Consider the following 20,621-nt stretch of genomic DNA (forward strand, 5'->3'; position numbering starts at 1 on the left):
CGGGAGGATATAATACATTTTTAAGGTACTGACACAATATAGCTCATCTTGAGTGAAGCCAGTCATTTCCAGTAACATAGTGTAACCATAGCGTATTAGGTTTCTACTAAACCATATATATTTTTCAGACATGAGCTTCTGCTTACTGCCTTTGTGAAACTGAGAGAAAGTGATAGTTCACTGGAGTGAAATATTTACCATGGATGTTTACAGCATTTAATCAGTAGATGCTCCAACCTTGGCAAACTGGAGGAAAAAAAAAAAAGTATAGGTAATCCTGCTAAGATATGCAATATCTGCCTCACTAATGTGGCAATTTAATTAGCAGAACACTAATTGCTAGAGCAGTGGGATCTTCACAACCCCATCTTATAAAGAAGCTCCTGTTTCCTAAATCAAAAAAGCAAAGTCTTTGAATTGTCCTTTCCCACAAACCTCCTCTCTTAGTCCACAGACCATTTTATTCTGTTTCTTCCCTCCACAGTTATTTTGTCTCCTGTAGGCTTGAAGAAATCCTCACTGTTCCTTATCTTTATTCAATTGTCTTTGTGATTTTTACCTCCTATCTTCCCTTGTTCTCTGCATTGATTACTAGTTTTTCCTGTGGGTCTCAGGAGCCACTTGGGGGATTTTGCTCACCTTTGTACCTACTTCCCATGGCCCTACTAATATCCAGCACAGGAGAAGAGAATTTTTAAAAATTTTTGTTTGTTTGCTTCTGTTGAGAAGGATTTGCTCCTACAGTAGACCTCTGATTAATCTCTCTAGATTTAATGCTCTCTAGAGCATGTAAAGCACTTTCTCATTAAACCTTATTTAGGAAAGCAGTTCAGCACACTTGAGCCCTCTTCTTCCCAGTGAATAAGCATCCTTCTGAATTCAAATGAACGTGACCAGTGTCCACAAAGAAACGAGTAACTTAGAATGATCATGTTATTTTATAAATATTTTTTTGATTTTGAGCTTAGCGGAGTTGAACTTTGGGCCACAGACGTAAGGTAGAGCCTTTCCTTCCCATGGAAGGTTCTCGAGAGTTTGCCTAGCTGGCGATGCTCCTAAGGGCTGGCTGATGAGGAATGCGCGGTGGAGCTGCAGGGAGAGGGAGAAAGAGAAAAGGGGAGATGCATTACGTGTCGTAGCTCATTTCTTTCAGAAAGTTTTGTGTGTGCCATGGCTTGGCTTTTTGCATATCCGTGTATTTGATGTTTTCATGAGTAATGGCATATCTCTACCTTATTTAGTTGATGTATGGGTTTTTTTTTCAGCTTTTCAAGCACAAAGTGAAACCTGCACAGGTAGTCAGTGGCCTACTTTGATATTGAAAGTGATTTTTTTATTGTTTTCCCTAAACTGTAATAAAAGAGGTGTTATCTCCTTCATTCCCTTGATGCATTTTAAATTTAAACCCAAGACCGTCATATGTATTTGACAGCCTGAGTTGCGAAGCAAATTCTATTTGATACTGAAATTGAAATGAATCACTGGGGCAGGAAACATTTATGAATATTTTTTTGTGGGAGAAAGAAGTGTTGTCAGATTTAACACCTGTCATGTCACTTCCTTGAATGAGATGCATATCCTAACTTGTGATTTTGAGAGGATCTTGGTAGGTTAATGGTAAAATATGGATATTTGATAAAGCAATTTTCTTGTTTATAAAAAGGGAAGCAAAGAGAGATAAATCCTTTATGGGATCAGAAAATCTTGGGGATGATAATTTTTGGTTTTCTTTTTCATTTTAGGCAGTAGCCTCTTTATGTGAAAAATAAGCTCCATAACGTGCGTGAAGGTGAAGTGGTGGCTGTTTGGGAGGATATTAGCTGACTTGGCACAGAACAAGGATTTAGTTAGGTGCCATAAAGGTTCTAATTTTAGAATCTAATCTTGCAGCTGCTTCAGCACACACATAACTGCTTGCAACCAGAGAGGAAGCAGGTAGAAAATTTGGGGGTTGGGTTTATTTTTATTTTGCAAAAGTAAAACTCCTTTTTTGACTGAAGTTGGTGTGGGGGGGGGACCCTTAGCATTATTTCATAAGGACTCTTGCCTCTTTTAGGGCAGTTTTGGTATGTATTTAAAACTGATTTAGCCTTTCTTTTTGTCTTCCTGTTTATCTTGTCTGTAGCCTTGATTTTTTACTGCAAGTGCTGTCAAGTCTTAAGGCATGCTGTGACTCTCAATATAATCTTCCAGAGACTTACTTGGCTTACACTGTTTTCTTCTGGTGAGCCATCTCTCTATGGCTTTTTCTTGTCCTATGTTGAATACTGTTTCAATATGCTAAAGTTCTATTACCTGTGACACATTATGAATATACTGTTTATGTGTGTATTCGGCAACAATATCTTTGAAAGGAAGGGAAAACCTTATTGTTCTAGAGGTGGGAGGGAAATAGATTGCTTAAAAAAAAAAAAAAAAAAAAGCTGTTTTCAGCAATTTGATGTCTTATTTCATACATATGCTTATGCCTTACAAGTGAATTTCTGAAAACTGGGAAAAATTACATTTCACTTTTAGAAAGTCTTAAAAGTGAATCAAGAACCAAAATCTCTCAGCTGTAACCAAATGATGAGCAGGGCAGGCTGGGGCTGTAGTAATTCACTCAAACATGGGCTAGAATTGTGTCATGATGATGATAGAGGTTTAGAGTTATCCCATCAGGGCTGGAAATCCGGAGACAAGAGGCCTTACTAAAGTTCTCATTTTACCACAAATTGACCCTAATAATACTTGATATTAAAAAGCACTTCTCTTAACAACAACAATAATAATAAAATTCAATATATTTAAAATGCCTTATATAAATCCTTTTTTTTTTCTCATGCTGCATAGAGCGGTTTTCAAGTGGTATCCAATTCCTTAAACAAATTTAAGTGATAATGTTGAAAACCTTTTAAGCATGTGAATTGCATTGGAATGGTAGAATTATGTAGCATGCATATGCCTACATTCATGTTTCTAGTATAGAGCAACATTACATTCACTGTCCAGTTTAAATGCCCCCTCAGACACGAGCTCTGCCTCAAAAGAGTTCAGCTAGGGAGACTAGGCTTTCTTTGCTGACTACCAGTGACAAAAATTGTGTTTGAAATTTTAATCACACAATCCAGTGAGTAATCAAAGGACAATGGAGTACAGATAAGACATAAGAAATTCATGTAGTTCAGTGCTATGAAATGTAGACAGTTAGCAATTATGTGGATACTAAATGAAATAAAAATTCCTATCAGAACAAAGAAGAGAGATTTAAATTCAAAATTGAAGGTTACTGCAAAGAACTGTAACTAACCTTATAGGGGAGAAAATCGTATCGGAATGCCTAATTTCAAAGATGAAGTTTGAAAATGGGCTTTAGAGCAGCTGTTGTTGGAAACTTCTGCATAGAGAACAGGCTCCATGCTGGAGGAACACTGTGCAAAACACTTCCTGATATCTTAATCACCAATATAAAATTATGTGTGGCAATTATGTATGACTAAAATTATCTTATCTTTCCCTAAATTAGGTAAAAATTATACCAGCTGGCTACTAGGAGATTAAGCTGGCTTTATAAGCTTTGCTTATGAAAAGTTATGACACATTTTAGTGCTCAATCGTAAGCATTTTCTAACTCTCTTATCCTATCTGAATTTGAGTGAATATATGCTCCTTATACTGTTTACTTGCATTGATTAAGTTCCTACTTTAATATTATCTTATTCTTCCACTAGCTATATGCTATATGGATGTCACATTCTGCTTCCTATATTGTCTAATGCTAGTTCTCCAAGGCATGCTTAGGTCTGCTGTGAAATTTAGGATTGAATTATAATCTTAGATTTCATATTTCCATTACCCTATCTAGAAGGGATGCTAGAGGGGGTTTTATTAGCACATGACTTAATATGCAAGTGAAATTAATAAAGTCTATTTTTTGCCCCCAACATGAGAAGCATTTGGTCAGTGAAGAGGGCTTCTGCAAGCTTCTCTGGTATTTGTTGCAGAAACAATGAGTAGCTCAGAATCTGACCTGCCTCCCATGTGTATCTGTATCATCTTAGTTTATTACAATAATTATGGAAAAATAAGAAATACTGTTTTACTACTAGCTATAGGTTTTAATCTGTGACTCAGAAAAAGATCAAAAGACTGGATGAATGAATAGGAAGGATATGCATTCAATTCTGTATGTGTGTGTGTGTGTGTGTGTGTGTGTGTGTGTACATGTATGTGTAAGCATATATTTATCTTCAGAAGCAACATAATTCCTTTAATTTTGTTTGTTTACAAGATTAAATTTACCTGAAGTAAAAGATTCTTAAACGAAAAGACTTATGTCTACTCTTACATGATTTATTTATTATTTACAGTTTAAACTGAATTATAGTTACAAGGCCTTATTAGATTTATTTCTGAATTTTAACTTCAAAGTATTTGTATTTACAGTATTTATGGGAAAATATTTGTCATTTTCCTTACCAGTTTATTTTAAGATATTGTAAGTGCTAAAGGAAGACAGAGTGCAACTTAGAACGATTAACTGACCAGCCTGCTGATACCATTGGTTAATCAGAAATGTGGGATGTTTATATTCAGTAAGTCTCTCGTTTTAAACCTATTTTTCAATTTGCTTTGTGAGTTTTCTTGATTAACTGTGAATCATAGTCTTGTTTTGATTCTAGTAAGAGTCACTGCTACATAAATGATTTAATTCTGCGCTGAGAAACTGCCTGAGAAGTCTAAGAAATTTGTCAGTTCAAAATGTCAGTTCAATTTCTTTTCAGGTTTATTTGGGGTTTGGGGTGGTTTTTGTGTGTTTTAAGCCAGCTGGATCAGGGTGAAACTGGTCTTGTTTATATTCAGAAATACTTTGCTATACTTGCTGAAAAGGCCATACATGACAGAAGCTGTGGAGGCCGATCTTGTGTCTTGCCTGGGAACATCTAAGTGAGTTCCCAGCACAGTCCCCTTGTGCTAGCAGCAGGAGTAATCTGCCGGGTGACCCCATACCGGCCAGGCAAGTCTCTATTACTATAAGCTCACTTGAGTGACTACTGTGACACTTTGCATGCGCTGGCCACTATTTGATTATGTGTTTCATTTCATTGCAGAATTTTACTGTCGTCTTAGCAAAATATCTCTGGAAATGGAATAGATTTCAGAAAAAGAGAGATTTTTTTTTTCATATATGTGCTGGTACCATTGTTTATCAGGAGGCAGTTTCTTTATTTTTATTATTATTAATGCAGTTAATATTAAATATTAAGCTTTAAAATGAAAATGACAATTATTAACTTATTGCTTCTACTGGCAGAATTATGTACGAACTCTTCTATACATTTCCCATGCAAAATATAAGGAAATATTTTTATATCACTGAAGGTCACATGACCTTGTATAGTCAGTATCACAGTTCAGATGTTGAGAGAAAATGGTGAATTTTGGCATTCTGGAACCATTTGAATTCAGATATTGTGGAAAAATAACTCCAAAATAAGAAAGATGTCAACTGGATCAGGACTTGAAGGCAAACTATATTTTTTGGTGAACGACTTTGGCAAAATGTCCAGTGTTCTGGAACAGAGGTTTAATATTTATTTTTATTGTAATAACACCTGTAAATCCCAAACAAGATCAGGTCCTGCTGCAAGAGGCACTGCAGAAATGCAAAATGAGAAACATGCCCTAATAAATGTTAGAAAGGGCGCAAGGCAATTGCCAGCATGTAAGAATGTCACATGTGATTGGCCATTTGCTATAGATCACCAAAGTTTGTCTAATTCCTTTTAGATTTTCTCCCCTAGGCTTTGCTGTTGTAACAGAAATGGGCTCAGAGGAGAGCAATGGCCAGCCTGTGCTGCTGTGCACATCTGCTTTGAGCTTGCCAATGCAAGTCCGGCTTGGGGTGTCGAGCGAGCGCCCGCAAATCCCGCATGCATCTACAGAAGCTGGAGAGGCTCACAGTTCTGGGGAAGGATCTTCCTAAGCTTTAGTTCACTGATGCAAACTTAAGAAAGAAAGGCCTGGTAAAGGCCCATAGATCTGAAAATCTTGAAGAACATTTTTTTTTTCTCTGAGCAGAATGTTTTCATTTTTTCTTCTTAGAATCAAGCAAACTGCTCACTGTCCCTCAGGTAAATATATGTATTTTTAGTAATGCATTATCCTGCTACCCATTTAGAAGCAAAAACAAAACCATAAAAAACTAGAGATGGGAAAAAAAGAAATATTTTAATGAAACCCAGGGCTTAGCTCCAGCCAAAATCCATACAAGGTAAGACTGTTTACTGTAGTAAGCAAATTAATGACAGTGAGTTTTCTGTACCTTTCCAATTAGGGCACATATCAATTTATCTTTATGGACTGTTGTATACTGTTATTTTCAATACATTATGAAATGTGAAAGGAGTCTACTATCCGCAACATAAGGCTCCCTGAGGCTCTTGCACACTGCTTAACCCAGTTGTGCTAATAAACCTTTATATACTATGTTTTGCCAGCTCAGCTCTTAGCAGAGCCTCAGAAGCTCAACCTGCTTAAATTTATGGGAAAACAACAACAGCTCGGAGAAGAAAAATGTGGTAGTGGGGGGAGAGGAAGTGTCTTCCCCACTGAGAAGACAAATGATGAGAGCTTTTTTATTTTTTTCCCCAAACCACAATATCCCCCTCCCTTTCTAGAAGAAAAATTAGTCTTACCAAAAAGAAATTCAAAGATCATAAAGCATGAAGAAAAAGAGGAATTGATCTTGGATACAAGATGGGATTGAGTTATAATATAACAAGTTACAGGTCTTTTCCTACTGAAAGGCAGAACCAATTGATTTATTATCACGACTCCCAGCTTGCGTTTTTTTAGGAAGGAACTGTAGATGCTAGGTAGCATGTCTCCTTTGATTTGCCACACTATGTCTTAATTACCAATGCTAGAAGTTCATGTAGTAGTATTTTCTAACTTCAAAGGCTTTAGCAGCTTAAACAGCATGAGCGGATCGCATTTGTAAGAATGCCGAGTGAGAACGATATGGTGTCTTCATATTTTGAGTATTGTCAGTTCACTTTGTTTATTGTTCATCAAAGTGACTATAGGCACACAGAAAAGATAATAGGTTTATTCAGCATTCTCTTCTGTTGCTATTGGAGAAGTTGAAAGCATCCTGTGTTTCAAGAACTGTGATTCGGAGCTTCAGTGATTTTTTTTTTTTTTTTTCCTCATGCAGAAGGCAAAAGATCTTAAATCTCGATTCTAAATATTGTTTAGAGTCTTTTCCTGCTTATTTTTTATTTACACCAGCATAGCTCTAGTGCAGTCTGTGGTGTTACGCTGGTGTAAGGCTGGTGGAAGTGGGAGAAAATCTGTCCCATGAGATACAGAATCTAGTGCATGGCATAGGGAATTTTAGTTCTATGGAGTCCAGTTCAACAGACCATTTAGATACTTTTTCAGTTTAAGAATGTAAATAGCTATTTCCTCATATCCACTGTTATCTCGTAGCGATGTCAGAGACATGAACAAATCTGCATTAGTGGAATTACTGACAAGGTAGCAAATTGTTTACTTGGTACGGTTGTGAAACAGCATAATGGTGATACAGCAATAGTGCGTGACCAGCCCGAACCGTAGCAACTTAATTGGTGGGGATGGCTAGAGGACTGAAGCACCTTAAACTGAGGTGGGGGTGACTATTGGATAATTACTGCAAATAAATGTGAGTATCTTTAAGCATTTTTAAGAGAGTGATGCCTACAATGCTATAGCAACACATCTTATATGTCAGCTGATAGGTGTAGCCCAAATGCTTATAAATTCTATTGAATAATTGTTAATTAAGAACAGAAAATATACACACAGTATAAGTTTATACCTTTCCATTTGATCAAAATGTATTGAGAATTCCTCTTTATGTTACTTTTTTTGTATGTTAACATATCTTAAATTAGCATTACCATTTTTGAATGTTCTGCTGGAAACTCAAATTGTTGGAATCTCTTGTAATTAAGGGTGGCTGAACGGTCATTTTATTTCTTTCTGTCTATAGTAAGTGCACCAGATGAAAAATCTGTTTTCCTCATCCAGTGATTGTCAGAGGGGATGGGTTCAAACAAATTTGATCTCTGGACTATCATATGGAACAAAAAGTTGCTCCGGCTGTGACCATAAGTTAAAACAATCAGTGTTAGCAGAGAAAACAAGGGAAATGTTATGATGTAGTATATGAAAAAGAGAGAGAAGACATATAGTATTGACATAATAACAAAATCATAATATCTTTATAAAATGACAGAGATTTTTTTGTCCAGAGACTTTTCAAATGCTTATGCTAAAAAATGTTGAGTTCTAAGTAATATGTTTAATATATCAGCATGTTAAACACTGATTTGTTAGTATTATCTACCAATATTGCCATTGTCAGGATATTGTTTTGAATATTGTAAATCTGACACAGATGTGCATCTTGATCAGTTAAGCCCCAAAGGAAGTGGCATCATGTTGTAATAACCTTTTCATTGGAGCTTGCTTGCTTTCTTTTTTCTTTCTTATTTAGGAATTGTTTAATTGAATTATAATTCAAAACATCCACTGGTGCATAATATCAAAACACTTCTACAGTGCACTCCACTTAATCGGGACATGCTTAATCAGGAATCTGTTTAATCTTAGAGAACTGATTTCAAAGTAATGGCAATAACTGTTGCTTAATTGGAATGGTAATTCTGTAAATAGAAGACATCCGTCTTTAGTTTCGTCAAATTTGCATCCAAACTTTGCATCTCTGAGAGCTTGGATTATACAGCTGAAAAAAGAAGGCTGATTTATTTCAAGTGAAAGGGAAGAACAAGCAAAAAGCATTTTCTCATTTGACCCTTCCCTCCCCCAGCTCTGTCTTTACTGCTGTCATTTCTTTCTGCCTTTCTCTTCCTCTAACACAAACCTGTTCCTTAGACTCAAAGCGTGGTCTGGATCGCTCAAGCTTAATAGAGGAAGCGTCGTGTGAAGATCTCAGTGAGCAGATCTTAGGCAAAGAAAGCAAAAAGAAAATGTCAGGCCTCCCATCTATCTTTCCAGCTGACTAATAATTCCTCTAACCCCCAACTAAGCTTCTTGCAGGCTGTCTCCAGTGAGAGATCTATTTTGCTGTCCATTCTCACACAGTCCACAGTGTATTTTTTGTATATTTTCCCTGAAACTGATGTTGCAAAGGTCACCAAAAACCTGGTTATATCTCTGTCATCCTGTTCATTACAGTGCCTTCTCCCAGATCAGCATGAGGAGGGATGTTACTCTTCTGCTGTCTCTCTGGCCCAGCAGCTGAGCTTCTCAACCTGCCTCTTCTCAACCTGCTTAGCTGGGTTGTCTGTCAGGTTTGTCTATTCTTTGATACTTGCTAACTTTTTTCTTGCTTAAGAATGAAGCTCCTTATAATCTGCCTTCTGTGGTGCAGCTACCAGTGCTGTGAATAAGGAGTAGTGGCTGGTCATATGACTGGATAATAGAGTATTTATTATGCTGAAACAAAGTCATATCTAAAAACCTTGTAAAGGGCTGTGCATATCTATTCCTCGCACTCTGTGCTGAATTCTGCAGGCCTGAGCACCTTGCTAGAGAGATTCAGACCTTTTTTTTTTTTCCTTTTATTTTTAATATTTAAGTGGGCATTGAATCTTCTCTCAGGCGTATTGCTTATGACTTGGGTAGCGCTATCCAATATGATCAATTCTGGCCTAAGCTTTACCATTTATGTTTTGTAAAACAATCTTTGAAAAGGGTATTAGATTTATGGCACTGTAAATAGAGGGCAAGGTTTTCTATTTCATCAGTAGGGAATAAAGAAGGCAGTAAAGTTTCTTTTTTTGTGTTGCTGGGTCAAGGTTTGACTTAAACAATGACCAGCAAGAGGCAAATGTGGTGTGTGCATCTAACAGCGACGGTGGTGTGAATTCACTTTCCTCCAGCTTTTGGTAACCTGCCTTAATAGGGCCCTGACCTCTGCTTTCACAGCGTCATGCACAGTAGAAATAACAAACCATGAAAAAGTGAAGCATGATGGCAGGATCTATTGGGGTTAAATTCTTCCAGCAACCTTTGAAAACTTGATGCTGCAGTAGTAGGAAGAAGCAGGATGTCCATGGCAAGAAGCGCAGTGATTATGTCATAAGAACTTGCAATAGTGGAATAGGTAACATTTTTGCTCTCAACATTTCAAAGAAAATGGAGAGAGACAGAGTATGTGTGTGTGATCATTTGCACTGCCTATTTTAAAATGTCTTCTGAAAGGACTTTGATGCAAAGTTTAATATTAATGAGAAACAGGATCTTAGCCTGTTACTGATATATCTCCTTCCCAACAGTAGTTGAATCTTTGTCTTACAAATACTGTGCTGTTAATAGATTGGAAACAGACGGGAACACACATTCGCACGACTGCGCTTTGCAGCAGGCACTGTTCTGTCTTATTTTATGTCAAAGTCCTCAATAAATGCAAAGATTTGTAGAAATTACTGTGTGCTGTACAGCGATGACCCAAAGTTTTGCTTGAGAAATTCGATATCGGGGCTTTAGGATTCTATTTTCTTTTGTTTCACTAACTTCAACTTAGGTTATCTGAAGTACGAATCATGGATATAATTGGGCTCATCTACTCTGTAGAAGTGTTTTGAGACTTAATTATGGCTCGTAAAACTCTTAACTCATCAAGTAAACTCATCAAGTAAAAAGCACTCTATTGAACAAAAGTGTTGTTATTAGTGACAATTCATGTTCTTCCTGGAACACAAGTGAATAGATTTTTGAATGGTGAGACCTGTTTCTGTATTTATGGGTCACACGAGTTTACGTAGCTGAAAGAGTTCTAGGGGGAGAGGTGGAGAAATTTGTTTTGGCAAGTATGCTTTAAAAATAAACAAAGAAAGGAAGGAGCAATTCCTCAGCAAGTTACAAAGTTGGCTGATATCTTAACAACTGTACAGAATTCTTTTCTAAAGGATTTGCAGCCTACCCGAAGTGAAATATCTAGCATACAGCTCTTTTAGTGATATGCATGTGTTAGATACCTGTTTACTGTGGAGTGAGCACATGGATATTGTTTTGTTCAGCAGCCTCTTTGGTGAACAGAAAGAATTGTGGGTCTAATCATGTCTCTTCCTCAGAGTGGGCTGGGATGATACCTGTTTTTTTTCTTTTTTTTTTTCTTTTACTTTTTTTTTTTTTTTTTTTTTTTTCTCTGTATAAAGCTCAGTCTGTTATATGTCGGAGGACTTTGACCTGGATTTGGGAAAGCATACTTTTGAGAGTTGTATTTGTTTCCATAAATAGACTCAGGAGGAAAGTGGTAGTGAACCAGCTACTGTGGCTAAATCACACTAGCTACTGTAGTACAAACGGATCCTAGCATAAATATTGTCCTGGTTTAGAGAGCTTTGGTGCAACTCAGTACATAGTGACACTGTGTAGCTTATTTTAAGATGGAGACAGGTTAAAAGAGAAGGGAGAGAAAGGTGGAAAGATCACAGGGAAGAATATTCAGCGCATATTAAGGATGTTTGTAGTATGTGGCATAATTGACAGTATCCCTGGAACTGTTCTGAAGTGCATCCGTACTGCAATTTAAGATATCAGCTTTTCATGATGAGTCAGAGTAAAGTGTATTTGAAAATTCGATTACTTTTGTGGGGTAGAAAATTGCTTTTTCTTGCTAATTCCTCATATGTCTTCAGTTTGAAAGTTTGCAGGTCTATCCGATACTGTTTGTTTATGTGCTCATAGCATGTAAAGACCCAAACTGAGATAAAGACCCTCTTGGACAAGGTGTCATAGCAGCAGCACTGCTATCGGCATGTAGGAGCAAGCCCTGTTACGAAGACCAATGAAAACTGTCAAGCTGAATCAGAAGCTCAGGGGCACGTCCAAGGTGATAGAGGAAGAAGAGGAAATAACAAGGCAATGACTAAGTGAGGTTCAGAACCCATGTGATCTGGCTGCTCTCAGATGACATATCCATTAAATGATTTCTTCTCTCAGTGGGCCATGCCTGCAAGAAATTGCAATCTAAGTATGAGAGGAAAAAATATATATAGTGTGTGTGTATGTGAATATCTATATACATAGGACCACACTTGAAAAGGAAGCTGAGGAGGGTTATTAATGATGAGAGAAGAAGACAGGGAGATTTGCTAAAGAATGTGGAGAAAGACATCTGGCATATGTGATATGGAGGCTGTTCCAGATACACAGCAAGACAGAAGGTGTGTGTGTGAAAAGGAGACCAAGGAAAGAGTAAAGGGAGAGTGCTGGAGAGTAAGGCAAGAGGATAAATTGTGGAGGAAAGGAATTTATGAAGTATTGTGACTGAAACCATGCATGTGTTGCTCAGGGCTCCCCAAAGCAAGTATTATGAGATGAAGAATAAAGTGTGATGGAGTTCAAACAAAATGTACTCCATTGTTACAGCAGTGCTGTAAACCACCTGAAATATTACAACTGTTACCTGTGGCATCATTAATGTTCTGGAATTGTTTCATAAATCAGGCCCTAAAACATAATAGAGTGGAGAGGGTTGATGCTTTCTATAAAGATGAGATCGAATTGTTAGAGAATTAATGATACCATCATTAGAGCCTTTAATCTATTTTATAGAGAACTGCTTCCCCTTTTATGAACAATTTGTCCTTTAGAAAAGAATTCTCTAATATTTCTGAGTAAGCAAATTCTTGAAGGCCCCTTTTTGAGTGTTTAAAATGCACATCTTTTGGTCCCTTTCTGGTAAAAGAAGTAAAGTCTGTGACAGTTTCCGTAGTCTTATGTGGATTAGAATAGATTAAGCTCTGCAGGAGCAAGTAAATACAAGAATTTTCACTAAGACCAGGTTTACTATATGCTGTGTGCTTCTGTAAGCAAACTTGTATGCCTGTCCATAATGCATGAGTAACTAGATATGGAAAAATAATGTATATCTGTGGATATTTTGGAACAAAACAGATTGAATAGTAAACTGCAGCAAAAACTAAGTCTAAACAAAAAGCAATTATTGGTTGCTCATATAGAGGCACTCTCTTTGTTGATTGTCTCACTTCATTTCCATTCAAGTAGCTTTAGATTTGCATAATGAAAGACCTTTTATTTTTCTTTTCTATGCTTAGGTCTTTTTTACTTCTGTACATTGCACATTAGACCCATCTTCTCCTTCAGAAGTTTCTTGTGATAATTATTCCAGTCCAAAGATATGTCCAATCTAACAAAACTAATGAGAACTAGCCCTTCAATCCAAACTATAATCAGTTTTTAACAAGCTCTCTTTTCCTGTGCTTCATTACTGTGACAAAATCTCTTTTTCATACCTCAGAATGATAAGGCAGGGTGGAAAAAAAAATCATTTTCCATCACCAGGCATGCATGAAAGGGAGCTGGGCTTAAGCATGCAGAATTGATTTATTTGCATTCTTCTATTGCCTCGGTTCCTGCATCTTTGAAATAAGTTAATATCATATCTTTGATTTGGCCTCTGGAATGGCAGGCCTTGGCAGTCAAGCATGCTTATTACAGCAGAAAAATAATCTAAACCAATGGAGATCCAGTATGTGTTGATTCATTTGGACATGTGGCAGAATCTCAGCAAAAAGCATTTTTGAATCTGTGTTAGCACCCCCGAGAAAGCTACCTTTATCTGCTTTTCTTAATGCATGCAACTATCACTGAAACCCACCAACCAGTTGCTTGGAATGTTTTCCTTTTGTATTCATTTTCATACTCTTCACATTTTTGTTTGTATTTTTTCTCCTGCAGGCTACTCACACAGTGAGAGTCATTGGTGTCAGCAGAAATAGTGATGATATAACTACGGGTTTCTTATTTGCTGTAACAACAGTACACAGTTCTAATGTTAATCTAATATCTCACATAATTTACTATAAAACAAAGCTGCTTACTCAGATATCTTATCTTGCAGTCTGATTTCTCTGTTCCGCTCTCATCCTCAGGCAATCTCAGTAACATCTCTTTCAGCTCACATGGTGAAAACTAGGAATGCGAAGCTCCCCATGACTCTGGTATGATTTTGTTCATTAAGTTCTGATTCTTCAGAGGGCTTTTTTTAAAGAGGCAAGATGAAAACATGATTCGCCAACGTATCTGCTGTTTGCTGATCCTGAAAAGGGACCTTGGCTTAACCACAGATTTCAAATGTAACAAACTGCTCTTCTACTTCTAAGATTTTTCCAATATTTAAAAGAAATAAAAGATTGCCATGGATTATAGTATTAATACTGTGCATTTTCCATTTTAGAAACATGGAGCTGTTAGTGAAATAAATACCACATCATTTCCTGAGCCAATCACAATATATATCTCTATTTTAGAGAATGGCAGTTGGAGGCAAAAAGCATGAAGAAACATACCCCAAATCACACTGGAAAACTGGAACACAGCAGTTCAAATGTTCTCTGTTTAGTCCCTCGATGGACTATTAATAAAATTAGTGCAAGCAGACACCCAGCTAAATGACAACCAGATTAGCTCCTGGCCCCCTGCAACCCAGGTGTAGACTTTGAGTTCATGTTTCCATCTTCCAGCACGTTAAAAGAAAAAGAAAAATCCTGAAAACCTGGCCTGAAGGGAATTTCCTTGTTTTTTTTTCTTTCTGAATTAGAGACTCAGCAAAGGGACTAAGTCCTTTTTACTTTCTTTGTAATGCAAACCTTTTCAGAGCCACAGCAGTCTAAATTGCTTCAGAATCTGTGAATCAAAGTGTGTCTGTATCTTTCTGCATCTGGTTTTGTACCGGGTATGTCCACGGTTCAAATGTTAAACAGGAAGCGGCAACGCGTGGTCAGAAGGTGCAATAACCCGTAGCAGGTATCGCAGCTCAAGGGGAACATTAGTCAGGCAGTCACGAGAGCTGTGATCCCACCACCTACCGGTCTCCAAGAGCTTTGATACCCAATGCAGTGCTAAAGCCATCAGTCTGTCACTAAATTCAGATCAAGTGTCTGCACTTCAGGAAAAAGAGTCCATGAATTAACTTCTAATTCTGATGGAAAGAAAGAGGCTTTCACTGACATTCATGGTCCAGCACCTTTGGATTGGTGGATTTTAACTTCCGTTTGCCACAAGCCAGAATGGGAATATGATTTTAGTATTGTAATACTTCAGACAACATTGTTTTTATGAACAATGATAAAAGAAGCCAAACACAGCTATGATTTCAGTCAATTAGCAGAAGGGAGAATAACCCAACCACATGTCCTTTTCTGTGGTTACCGTATCTGTTAGAGGTGACCCCAGGCTGACTCAGCATACACATGCTTTGTAAAATTTGCCATGTAATTAGTGCTGGAATGGAAAACCACCATTTTACAGGGTATGTTCCTTCAGAGGTAGGCATACAAAAAATAAAATAAAAAAATGATAATTGTATGCAAAGCTATTGAGTACAAATACCTGCTCGAGTTTGGCAGTCTGCCCTTCTTCACTTCCAGCCCGTCGCTTTCCAGAATTAACTTTCAAAGTGAAGTAGAACTATTTACTGGAAGCTGTGTAATTCTTTTTCCATTAGAGCTTTCAAGTGGCCTTTTGGCAGAAAGCGCATAGAAATTATGCTGTTGGTGATCACTGTTGAAACACTATAGGAAATGATCTGTGTGGTAAAATCTTAATTTAACTTGTATGTTAATAATTTAATTCCCATGTGTGAAATTTAAGAGAACAAAAGTAGTAAAACGCAGGAGTGATTACTTGAAAAAAAAAATCCATTGTGTACAGCAGAGTAGTATTTTCTCTCTAGCATTTGCAAAGCAACTTATAAAATATAATGATAGAGAATCTTGGTCCTACTTAGTATTCTACAGGCAGGTTTAAAACTTGGATGAAAATGTTCGCCATTTTCTACTTTATTTTGGAGGACCTTTCATAAGAGCTTACGTGCAATTTAAACAAGGATTCTACATCTACATTCCATCTCCTGGATAAAATACATGCTACCTTTACAGTAAGGGAACAAAATCTTACTACATCCAGCAGTAAAATTCTTTTATAATTTCATATGATAATATGACTCTCTGCTTTTACAGGAAATAAGTCCAAAGCATCAGTATTGCCTGATTCAAGCTGATACATTGTATAGTGCAGAAAAGGCAAATGTGGAAAGCTAAGTTTCCAACTACGGAGCTACGCTTTGAGCTGTTGAACGGGGTACAGGTGAAGCAGCCGCATGAAACCCGAAGGGAGAGTGGTTTATGTAACAGTGTTCCGTAATCCCTTACCTGACTACGGAAAGGCAGGTTTTCAGGTTTAATAAGGAGTAAACACACATCTTTGCACATTCCAGTATTTCCATGGTATTAGAAAGAAAAACTGCAAGTAATTGGGAAATCAAGGGATATTCATTGAGCATGTAATTCAAAAAGAGAAAAATGCGATCACTGAGGAGTTGCCTTTGATAATCATATCCACCACAAAGACAGTCTATGGGTAACAAGATTTGCATGTAACATGCCGTGGTTGTCTAGTGAGCTGCATAGGCATTTCATACTAAGAGACGTTGGTCATGTATTTAAGTCGCGAATCAGGCGACTCACAGCCCATGCACTCAGCGTAGCCTTCCCCGGAGCAGCCTGCGGAAGAGCTGGCTAGCTGTTTTGGTTGGACTCTGACAGGTAAACTAATCAATTACAAATGATTATTGATTTGTTTCTCTGGATTAAAGTGTATTGCTGGTAGAAAATGTTTGCAAAGAGGAAAATATTACTATGCTGTGAATATTCTCTGTGTTGTTGCAAAAAGGAAATCAAATGCAAACTTCTTTCTGGACAGCTTATTGCCTGTGAGACTTTTTATTTGAAGTGCAGCCATACTGTTCCCTATTTCCTCCATATTTGTAATTGTAGTTTGTAATTATTCAGGGTCATTAAGTATCTTCCATCTTCCAAAGGTCAAAGATACTAATTCTCTTTTCATGATTAATTTATTCAACAATTGATGGGGTAATGAGTAAAGTAGCTGAATACATTATTCACTAAAAAATATTGGGCTATATAAGGAGATAATCATGAAATAAAAATATATGGAGGTAAAAATCTTTTAAGAAAAGTAGTTACAATAGATAATTGAGTCAGCTATAGGACTGGGAATTTTATTTTTCTACATGAAGTTCATCCTTAACTGTAAATTCTAAAACTAGAGTGCTATATACACATATCTGTAGTCAAATGGTAGAAAAATAACTTTTATCTATATTTGTATTTGTTGTACTCGGTTAAATGCACAGTTTGGAGAAATTCCTATCCCTTTGATATTTTCTGTTCTTGAAGGTTTATTTATATCAGAAGGCATGCTAGTTCTGCCAGGTTGTCCCCTTGTTGTGCTGGATGCTGTCCACACATTTGATGAAAGATAACTCTTGTCTGACGATCTCAGTCTAAATAAGCAAGATAGATTATGAGCAGCAGGGGCAAAGTGATGAACTGCAATTACCTGCCTTAGTGAGAGATCCTACAGCGGGAGCCAGGAATCCTGTTTTCCTGTTTACTGCTTTACTTCAACAGGCTGGGCTGTGCTAACTGCCTAAATGTTTACAGAAAGTGAGTACTAAGGCTGCTCGCTCCAATATCATTTAAGAAAATTAAAACGCGCAGTCCCAAACTTTCAGTGAGACCTTTTCAAAGGGATCCGTGTGTCTGTGAAATTCCCACTGACATGCTGGACTTGTTGCAAAGTCCTTCCATAACACTTTGCACAAAACAGTAAAGAAAACCAATGCAGTTCAGTCAATCTTTTATATAAGACATTTACTCTTTAGCTTATTTAATTAAACTCTAAAATAAAATGTACATAGATCTTGGTAATTTTGAAAGCCTCTTGATTTTTGAAGACTGGATGGGGATGCTTGGAGAATAGAAAAATTTGACAGTGATTTGATATCTGAATCATTTGTTTAGCACTGCAAAATATAGTCACGCTCCTTTGCACTTCCTTCCTTTCTCTCCCAGGAAGGAGCAGAGCCCGTAACAGTGAGGATCTGCCAAGCATATTATGACACTACAGATTGTTTTTCTCTTTCTAGACCTAAAGCGAATCTTTTACAGGGACAGTCTGTGCTGATGCCTGCTGTTACCGAACGCAGGCAAAAGGGCTGGTTCACAGCAATTTCAGTCTCCTGAGGAGCATCATAGCCAGAGGAAGAAACAATCTTGTGATAATTTGACAGGCGAGTTATTTGTTGGCTGACCTAAAGAGGAGGGAATGGGCAGCAAACTTTGAGGGTTAAACTCTCAGGTTCAAAGGTGCGTTAGTTGGACTATGACAAATTAGAATCTTTTATATTTGTCTTGAGTTTACACTATCTGTGCTGGAATTCCATTCCAGTTACTGTTGGAATGTCATGGGTGTATTTACTACCCTACAAACATTTTTTCTTCTAATTTCAACATAAAGCCAAATAATTTTTGAAAATAAAACATGATTTTTTTGTTTTTAAAATCTTTGAACCATTCTTTTTGTTTCCCCCAAAAACGATTCCATTCCTCCTAAATTTGAATTTATTCAGTGAATAAGCAATTTGATCTGAGTATCCATGTATCTCTCGTTCTGCTTAAGCACAGTTCTCTGCCAGTGGTCTAGTTTTGTGTTGTTTCACAATTTTTGTGAATGCAGCTATTTTTTTACTTCCTTTTGTCTTGGTGGTAATACTTTTAAGTATGTGCTTATGTGATTTTATTTATGTACCTAGCTAAATCTCATTGAAATTAGTCTCACTTTCTGTAGTTCTATAGCATGTGGCTTAACACTGGAAATACCCTGCAGCTGTAGTAAACACCTTGCCTCTGTCAAAAATTGTGTAGTGGTGGGCAAATTATGTTGGTGGTCTGAGGCTCTTTTTTATTTGTAATAAAAAAAAAAGGAATACATTTAAAATTCTTGTGCTATTTGCAACTCCACTGAAGAGTGATAATAGACCCTAATAGGAAAAGAGAAGCCCTCTACATATCCCTCCTTCTTGAAAAGTGCACCGTATGTTTGTTTTCATCCCAGACTAGAGTAAAAAAAAATAGAAAAATTTGAATTTCCTTAGAAAAGAAATTCTGAATTCATATCCATCCCAAATTCATATCAATGGTCTATTTCACCTACAGGCAAAAGAGGATTAAATAGATAATATTAAAAAGAATCTAAAATAATAATTTACAAATTGTTTGCAACCAAATAATAAAAGGCTGCAACCAAATAATAAAAGGCTGTGGAGAAAAAAAAATGATGAAGGCTATACAATGGATAACTGTTCTGCTGATGATTATTCTTTATTGGTTATAATTGAGAGTTTCATGTCAATTTGGTTAAGTGACTGTGGAAATATCAGGGGGTTTTTTATCCTTTAAAGAAAATTTTCCTTACATCCTCATTCCAGAAGAAACTGCAAAAACATCAACAAAGAATATTGCTGTGGCCCCTAAATCAGACTCTGATTATTTTTTTAACATTTGAGCTATTCTATATTGGACAGTTTTTCCAAAAAAATCAGAAGTATTTCTGCAGAGGTGAAATTGTTTGACCTTATATATATGAGCTTTGTTGTCACCGTCCTTCATAGTAATAACACTTCTTAGCTCAGCATATTTGCCATGCTCAGAGCTTATGCTATAAATAATATTTTTGACTCGGTCATGAAACAGTTGTTAAAAAAATCTCTTAAGCTCTGAAAGAGTTAAAATATCGAGCTGGTAAGAGGGTTTTGTTGTTTTGGGTTTTTTCTTCCAATAAATTCTCTCTCCTCCCTCAAAAATGTGCAATAGTGGAATAGGCTGGTATGTCCATATGCTGTTAAGATAGTTTTGGGCTTAGCTTACCTGTAGCACAGGAATTTAGCCAGCTTGTTGTAATGCCGTGAATGGAATTCAGAGCTTAAACAGTGGAGAACTTTTAACATGAAAATCAACCGTAATAATTCTTTTTTCTTCCTTAACTGTAACTGGAGGATATGTAGAAATTCTGTAGAAGCCTTGTAGCAAAGCATAAATAATATCACAGAACGCAGAAAGCCAGACCCTCTCTGTCTTCTTTCGGAGCAGTAATGTTGAGTTCTTGTGCTCCTTGCAATATTTTCAAAAAGCTGAAGGTCTCTCGTTGTATTTAGAAAAAAAATACTAGAAGTGTTTTCTTATCTCTCTCCTCTGGAAGCCTGTTTGGCATGGCAGAAAAACAGTCAGGCTGAAAGTCAACAGAAAGCTGACTGGCTTGTACTTGGGAACAGTGCATAGAACAGCCTAATGCCATAACCAGTAGTATTAATGCTAAAAATTAAGCCATAGTTTGCAATAGGAGTGAAATGATTTTATCTCCTTTTGGCACATATGCCTCTAAAATAGACGGATAAATAATAAGTGGAAGAAGATGTAGTTTGTAACAGTAATTCAGGGGTGGTAGCATTAGATTAGGATAATAAAATAGGAGAAGGAGCAAGGGGGGGGAAAACATTGAGACAATGCTTGAGGATGTTTCCCTGAGATAGGAAAGCTCTTAACAGAATATGGGATAGTGCCTAAAGAGCTCGGCTGTCCCACAATTAATTCTCTTCGGAAACTTTCTCTCATTCAGGCAGTGGCTGAACAGGTAACTTGTTCGAGAATGACAGAGAAATATGGATTTTACCAAAAAAA

General features: G+C 36.9%; 1 long non-coding RNA gene across 8 annotated transcripts in view; it reads left to right on the forward strand.

Annotated features, from left to right (window-relative positions):
• LOC146599386 (uncharacterized) overlaps positions 1 to 20,621 on the forward strand; it is a 333,890-nt gene that overhangs the window by 166,726 nt on the left and 146,543 nt on the right. For 6 of the 8 annotated variants that reach the window (XR_014895006.1, XR_014895004.1, XR_014895007.1 and 3 more), the window contains exon 1: positions 4,466 to 4,574. The exons of 1 other annotated variant lie outside the window; for it this stretch is intronic. This is a non-coding gene — a long non-coding RNA (uncharacterized LOC146599386). Of the gene's footprint in view, positions 1 to 2,161; positions 2,225 to 4,465; positions 4,575 to 20,621 lie in introns of those variants that run through there. One more of the 8 variants, XR_014895011.1, reaches the window with a different exon arrangement.

The sequence above is a fragment of the Rhea americana genome, unplaced genomic scaffold, assembly GCF_003343005.1.
Source record: "Rhea americana isolate MKP2758 unplaced genomic scaffold, rheAme1 scaffold_14, whole genome shotgun sequence".
NCBI classification, from domain to species: domain Eukaryota; kingdom Metazoa; phylum Chordata; class Aves; order Rheiformes; family Rheidae; genus Rhea; species Rhea americana.